The sequence below is a fragment of the Leopardus geoffroyi genome, chromosome E1, assembly GCF_018350155.1.
Source record: "Leopardus geoffroyi isolate Oge1 chromosome E1, O.geoffroyi_Oge1_pat1.0, whole genome shotgun sequence".
In the NCBI taxonomy this organism is placed as follows: Eukaryota; Metazoa; Chordata; class Mammalia; order Carnivora; family Felidae; genus Leopardus; species Leopardus geoffroyi.
Genome location: NC_059330.1, coordinates 46029105 through 46036691, shown reverse-complemented (window position 1 = coordinate 46036691; position 7587 = coordinate 46029105). Strand labels below are relative to the sequence as shown.

Here is a 7587-nt window from a genome sequence, read left to right as displayed (position 1 = left end):
AGTTTCGGCTTTGCAGGCTGGAGGCGCCCCTGGGGAGGTGCCGCAGAGATGCTCAGAGCCACCGGCGCACCTGCACACTGGGTGGGGGACTACCGGGAAAGGGGGGAAGAATGGAGGGGGCTGTTGTGACAGGGTTTGCATAGAGGGACGGGAGGGCTGGCACACATGCCCTCTTCCCACTGGGGACACAAGCTGTCAGTCGCTTACACAGAAACAACCACACAGACTTGCAGCCTCTGAGAGCTAGAGATGAGCCTCCTGATGGGAAGTACCCCTTCACTGACAGATGAAGAGATCAAGACTTAGGTTGAGTGGCTGGCTCCAAGTCACCTCAGGCTTCCACACTCTCTTTCCCTGTCTCATCCATTCTTTCCCTGTCTCATCCACGTGTCCCTCCAAGTGACAAGCACAGGGAAGGGAGAGAATGGCATCTCCCCAGGTTGTGGAAGCTGAGGGTCCTCCCCTAACTCCTCCTGGGGACATCTGTCCCCAGAGGTGGGAGGACCCTATATGCTATAGTAGAATGTGGAGAAGGGTGTGGGAGGGGAGGCTGGAAGAAGCAGAGGCAGGGCAGAAGCAACAGGAAAAGAAGTCGTCGAGAGCTGCGCGGGCGCCCACAAGGCGTTCAGCTGCTTGGGGCAGTTGGGGATCCTGGGTACCCGCGTGTGGATGGAGCCTGAAGCTCTGAGGGACACATGGGCTCACCTCGTCACGGAGCATGTGCAGGAGGCCGTGACCCGAGGAACCCCGAGATGGTGCCGTCTTGTCAGATGACACAGTGCCAGGAAGACAGGTGTGGAGGAGGATGGGGGTAGAGGTGGGTTGAAGAGGAAGGTGCTCGCAGGGGGTCGTCATAGCTTGGTTTTCCATGCTATGAGGGCAATGAGCCATGGGGCACACAAGTGAGCTGCTGTTTTCTGGGAAGGAAGAGTCTCCACCGGAGGCTTGGGTGGGGTGGGGGTGGGGTGGGGTGGTGAGAGCGACACCCTTTCAGCCCCTGGAGGAGGGGGGAGGAGAGGAGGATGGGTGCAGTGCAAAAAGAGCCTGAGGCTTAGCTTGTAACCAGGGAGCCTTTTTCTGTCTTCAGGAAAGAAACCCCAGGAAAGCAGGATGGAGGCAGGTTTCAGCCAGGGCTGCCCTCTGAAGAGCTCCTGAGAACCACATCTAGGACGATGGTAGAGGGCTGGTCCCCTCTCAGGTCTGTGTGGCATTGTGTTGATGTCTACAGAACATCTGGGTTCGGCATGGAGCAGCCTCTGCTTCGCCGAAAAATCACAGAAGAAAGGTAAACAGGTGGGAAGACAGTCTAATCCCTGTGGTTTGCGTGGAGCAAACTGATACCAGGGCTGGTTGGAGGCGTCACTGCACCTCTCTAACGGTCACATTTACTATAATAGCTTGTTGAGGGGTGCTGCTTCCCTACTATGCCATCAACTCCAGGAGACAGAGACTCTGTCTGCCTTATTCTCGGGTTTTCCTAGAGCTTAGCACAGTGCCTGGCACAAAGTAGGCCCTCATTCAAGGAAGGGGGGACGTGGATAAAAGGAATAAACACCAATCATATTCACTTTCCAGGTGGGAGGCTCACAGCCTACAAGAACAACAGCACGAGCCAGACCTCACTAATCAGTCGGGAATTTGCAATAACATTGACGCCGCCTTGATCCCAATGAGTAAAAGTTAAAAACTTCTCACTCTCTTTTTAGGTTCTTATTCATGAGGGAGAGCTATAGTAAGAATACACCTTACATCTGGATAGCACTTTAGACCTCCTAAATTCTTTTGTGGAAATTATCTAATTTGATATTTGCAATAACCTTGAGACGTAGGAAAGAGATAAGGTCCTTTGGTCAGTCAGCTGCTTCCTGGCTGCCATCAAAACAATGGAGGGGTTTCTGATTCCTATAGGAGGAGGTCGCTGTGATTAGGCCAGTGCACAGCGCTGTGGATGCCTGACCCAACAAAGGAAATGCAGTCTGCTTGGGAGATCACTCAATGTCTCCACCTCTCTTCCAGGGGAGGAGAAATCACCAGCTACCACAGATCGAGGAAAAAAAAAATCCCTTAGAAAAATATGCTCCCAAATGGAATAAGATTGAGAGTCTAGAAGTAAACCCTTACATTTACATTCACTTGACTTTTTGATAAGGGTGCCCAGACAAATGGGGTGGAGGGAAAGGGAAGAAAGTCTTTTTAACAAATGGTTCGGGACAAACTGGATTTCCACATGCCAAAAGATGAAGTTGGATTCCTATCTCATATCATTTACAAAAATTAACCCCAAATGGATCACAGACAATGTAAGAGCTAAAACCATAAACATATTAGAAGAAATATAGATATAGGGGTGCCTGGGTGGCTCAGTTGGTTAAGCGTTCAACTTTGGATCAGGTCATGATCTCATGGTTCATGGGTTTGAGCCCCACGTTGGGCTGTGTGTTGACAGCTCAGAGCCTGGAGCCTGCTTCTGATTCTATGTCTCTCTCTCTCTCTCTGCCCCTCTCCCGCTCAATCCCTGTCTCTCCCTCTCAAAAATGAATAAATGTTAAAAAAGAAACAACATAGATATAAATCTTTGTGACCTTGGATTAGGCAGTAGTTTCTTAGATATGACACTAAAAGCACAAGTGATAAAAGAAAAATTAGGTAAATTAGACTTCATCAAAATTAAAGACTTCTGTGCTTCAAAGGATACCATAAAAAAAAAAAATGAAAAAGACAACCCACGAAATGGGAGAAAATATTTGTAAAGCATGCATATAATAAGGGACTTGTGTCCCTCTTGAGTTGTAAGAACTCTTACAACTCAACAAAAAGACAAATAACTCAGTTTAAAAATGGACAGAAGAGGGGCGCCTGAGGGGCTCAGTCAGCTAAACGTCCGACTCTTGGTTTTGGCTCAGGTCATGATCTCACAGTTTCGTGAGTTTGAGCCCCACATTGAGCTGCCAGAGCACAGCCTGCTTGGGGTTCTCTCTCTCCCCTTTCTCTCTGCCCCTACCCCCCTCTCTCTCACTCTCTCTCAAAACAAATAAATAAGTAAATAAATAACCGAAAAAAAATGGGCAGAGGATTTGAATAGACATTCACCAGAGACAACCAAATAACCAATAAGCACATGAAAAGATGATGCTCAACTTCATTAGTCATCAGGAAAATGTAAATCAAACCTCAAACTGTGGGGCGCCTGGGTGCGCAGTCGGTTGAGCGTCCGACTTCAGCCAGGTCACGATCTCGCGGTCCGTGAGTTCGAGCCCCACGTCGGGCTCTGGGCTGATGGCTCGGAGCCTGGAGCCTGTTTCCGATTCTGTGTCTCCCTCTCTCTCTGCCCCTCCCCCGTTCATGCTCTGTCTCTCTCTTTCCCAAAAATAAATAAACGTTGAAAAAAAAAATTAAAAAAAAAAACCAAAACCTCAAACTGAGTTACCAGTTAACACCCACCAAGACACCTAAAATTAAAAAGATAGACAATAACAAATGTTGTTGAGGATGTGGGGAAATTGGAACCCTTACATATTGCTGGTGGGATTATAAAATGGTGGTAGCCACTTTGGAAAACAGGTTGGCAGTTCCTCAAAACGTTGAACATAGAGTTACCGTTGTGACCCTGCAACTCCATTCTGGGGTATATACCCAAGAGAATTGAAAACGCAGCCACACGACAACTTTCACACAAATGCCCAAGAAGCCTATCATTATACATAATAGCCCCAAACTGGAAACAACCCAAATGTCCATCAACTGATGGATGGATAAACAAAAAGTGGTATATTCATACAATGGAGTATTATTCAACCATAAAAAGAAATGAGGTATTGATTATATGCTACAAGGATTGACGCTATTATATGCTGCAACATGGATGAACCTTGAAAACATTATGCTAAGCAAAAGAAGTCGGTCACAAAAGGCCACATATTTTATAAATCCATTTATATGAAACTTCTAGACTAGGCAAATCTGCAGAGACCGAAAGTAGATTAGTGGGTGTTAGGGACTGGGGGGAGGGGAAATGGAGGTGACTGCCAATGGTATGGAGTTTCTTTTGGGATGATGAAAATGTTCTGGAATTAGCAGTGAGGGTTGGGTAACTCTGTGAATATACTGAAAACCACTGAATTGTATACTTGGAAAGGGGGAATTTTATAGTATATGAATTACATCTCAATAAAGCTGTTATTAAAAAATATGCCCGAATGTTTACTTCTATTATTCTATGATCATCAAGCAATCTCCTGATTATTGATTGGTTTTCAGAGAAGCTGTGGTTCTCTTACTGAATACCCACCTACTCCTATTTGCTTGGCCAAAACCTACCCATCTCTCAAAGCCCAGCCCATGAAAAGGTCTATTTTCCTAAATCCATGCTAATCTCTCTTTTCTATATTTATTCAGCATTAAGTCACATAGGCACCAAAAGCAAAGTATAGGGGAAATAGCTCTGGATTAGGAGCCAGAAAAAGCTGGGCCACACTTATATGTCTTACGACCTGAGCAAAATAATCTCTTTGAGCCTCAGTGTCCTCATGTGTGAAATGGCTGTAAACACTTTTACCCATCCCCCCATCTAAGCATTGTGAGAAAATGAAGACCGATCCCTTGTCAGTCATCATACACAAACAATATGTTATTAATATCATAAACATCATCAGCATTCTTTATATGCAAGACACTGAGAAATACAAGATTACCTTTAATGTAAAGATTGAGATGAAGAGAAAATTAGGTCTCTGAGGCCACGTGCCTAAGGCTGGTGTAAGTTGTAGGTGCTAAGGAGTCCAGAGGAAGAAGGTTCAAGTAGGCTGGAGGGGACAGACAAGAGAGCTTCCTTTGGAGAAAGGCAGACTCTGAGAGAGGTAGGCACCCCTCCACCCCACCACCCCCCTGGCAGAAAGCAGAAGCCCAGTGTGGGAGGGGACTAACAAGGATGCTTGGAGGCCAAGGTGAATCTGGTTTGTTTAGACTCAACCAGCACTGTCCAGTGGAACTTTCTTGTGATAATGGAAATGTCTGTCCAACAGAAATATAATGAGAGCCACATATATATAATTTAAAACTTTCTGGTAACCACATTTAAAAAAATAAAAAAAAGAGGTAACATTCATTTTATTAACATTTTAATAACATTGAGTTAATAATTAATATTTTATTTAAACCGATATATCCAAAATGTTATCGCTTCAACATGCGATTAATACAAAAATTAGCAATGAGATATTTTACCTTTTTTTGCAGCCTAAGTCTTAAAACCCTGGTGTGCATTGGAGTACCTGGGTGGTTCAGTCGGTTAAGTGTCTGACTCTTGATTTTGGCTCAGGTTCATGATCTCATGGTTCTTGAGTTCGAGCCCCATGTGGGGCTCCCAGCTGAGAGTGCAGAGCCTGCTTGGGATTCTCTCTCTCTGCCCCTCCCCTGCTCTTGCATACGTGCTCTCTCTCTTTCAAAATCAATAAATAAAAACTTAAAAAAAAATCTGGTGTGCATTTTACACATCACAATTTGGATGCTAAATTTTCACCAGAGTGGAATGTAGTCCTACTAAAGCAATAAAGTTGTGTTTAATGGGAAGATATTTTATACTGCTTCTGTTTTTAAATTAAAATTAACTAGGGGGCACCTGGCTGGCACAGTCAGTAGAGCATATGATTCTTGATCTTGGGGCTGTGAGTTTAACACCATGTTAGGTGTAGAGATTACATTTATTACATTCAAGATTTATTACCTATTTAAACAAATAGGTAAATAAATAAATAATACAAACCTCAAAAAAAAAGATAATGAGGGTAGATCATGGGATTGAAGCTGGAGATAGCTTCCAAATCCACACCTCCAGCCCAGACCTCCCTGGGCCCTAGGCGCATGCTCAGCTGCCTTCTGGAATTATCTGTCTGAGGTCTGGATTAGGATGGTGAGGACTGTAGGGACTGCTTTCCTCCAGAGGCCACCCCGCCCTGGAAACATGGAATCCTAGCTTTGCAGAGTACTTTCAGTCTCGCCTGGCCCAGTTGCCTCCAGATGGGATCCTGGATGCCTAGCATTCTTGAAGGTGCTCATGAGGGTCAGACAACCATTTTCAACACCTCCAGCTTTCTAACTGAAACCATCCATCTCCCCCAGATGCGTCTACGGCATGGGCTACCTAAAGTGTGCCATTCGTGCTTTGGGTGGACACGAGAAGAGCTCTGTTGGATAACACCAGTAATCTCCATCTGATCACAAGCTTGGCTGCTTTAATTCAGTCTAAAAGTATTTACTGAGACCATGTTATAGCCAGGCACTTCTGCATGCTGGGGTCTCGGCAGAGAGCTAAACAGCCCGGCTGGATGTGTGTCTGTGCTGGGGAGATGACAATGTCATGTTGCAAAATAAATGAGGCTGCGGTTGGAGCACAACAGAGGAGGACGTGCAGATGTGCTGTTCCACCTGGGGCATCAGGGAAGAGGGGCCCTGGAGGAAGCCAGCCAGCAGCCTTGTGGACATCTGGGGAGGGGCTCTTCAGGGACCCTGCAGGAGCTAGTCCCCACCTTTGAGGAACAGCCAGGGGGGTGGGCCTCGGTGGCTGAAGCAGAGGGAGCCATGAGCAGGCTAAGGGCAGACAGGTGGCCAGAGCGTGTTTAATCTTGTCGGCTGGAGTAGGGACCTGGTTATCCTGGGATGAATGGAATTTGGGTATTGGAGGTAGCCTTTCATTTTTAAAAATGTCTTTTTATGTAATATATGTACATTATAAATAGTATAAACATGTATGTATACTTGATATAGAATGTAATGTACTTTTTGAAGCCTAAAATGAATACCATAAACTCACTTTCCAATATTATTCTTGTCTAGCTAACCCTTTTCTCCACATGCACCCCCAACTGACTCCCCTGAATGCTGTGTTTATTACTCTCTTCATTTTTAATTTTTTATTATTTTTAAACATTTAAAAAAAATCTTTATTTATTTTTGAGAGAGAGAGAGAGCACAAGCAGGGGAGGGGCAGAGAGAGAGGACGGACGATCCAAAGGGGGCTCCATACTGACAGCAGCAAGCCTGATGCGGGGCTGCAACTCACGAACTGTGAGATCCTGACCTGAGCCAAAGTAGGACGCTCAACCCAGGCGTCCCAGCTCTCCTCACTTTTAAAGAATAGTTTCAGTACTGTGTATTTCACACTGTTTAGTTTTGTTTGTTTTGGAGTTTTATAAAAACAGTGCCACCTAGGAATGTACCTAAGAGACATGAAAACACGTATCTGTTCAAAGACTTGCATGCCAAGCAGTGTTATTCAAAATAGCTGACAAGTGGAAACCACCACTTGTGATGTCCACCAACTTGTGAATGAGTAAACGAAATGTGGTGTATCTGCATAAAGGAACTGACAAAGAAATGAAGTTCTGATGCAAGCTATAACACGGACAGACTCCAAAAACATGATGCTAAGTGAAAGAAACAAGACATGAAGGACTACATGTTGTATGATTTCATTTATATACAATGTTCAGAAAAGGCAGGTCTAGAGAGACAGAACATAGGTCAGGGGTTGTCTGGGGCAGGGCGTGAGTATGGCTGGAGTGACTAAAAATAAGCATGAGGGTTGTTTTT

The 7587-nt window shown here is 45.1% G+C and overlaps 1 long non-coding RNA gene across 1 annotated transcript; it reads left to right on the top strand.

Annotated features, from left to right (window-relative positions):
- Nucleotides 1–1113: 1113 nt before the first annotated feature.
- On the top strand, nt 1114–1694 carry LOC123603909. Its single transcript, XR_006715105.1, has 2 exons — nt 1114–1285; nt 1576–1694. It is a non-coding gene; the product is annotated as an uncharacterized LOC123603909 (long non-coding RNA).
- Nucleotides 1695–7587: the final 5893 nt, after the last annotated feature.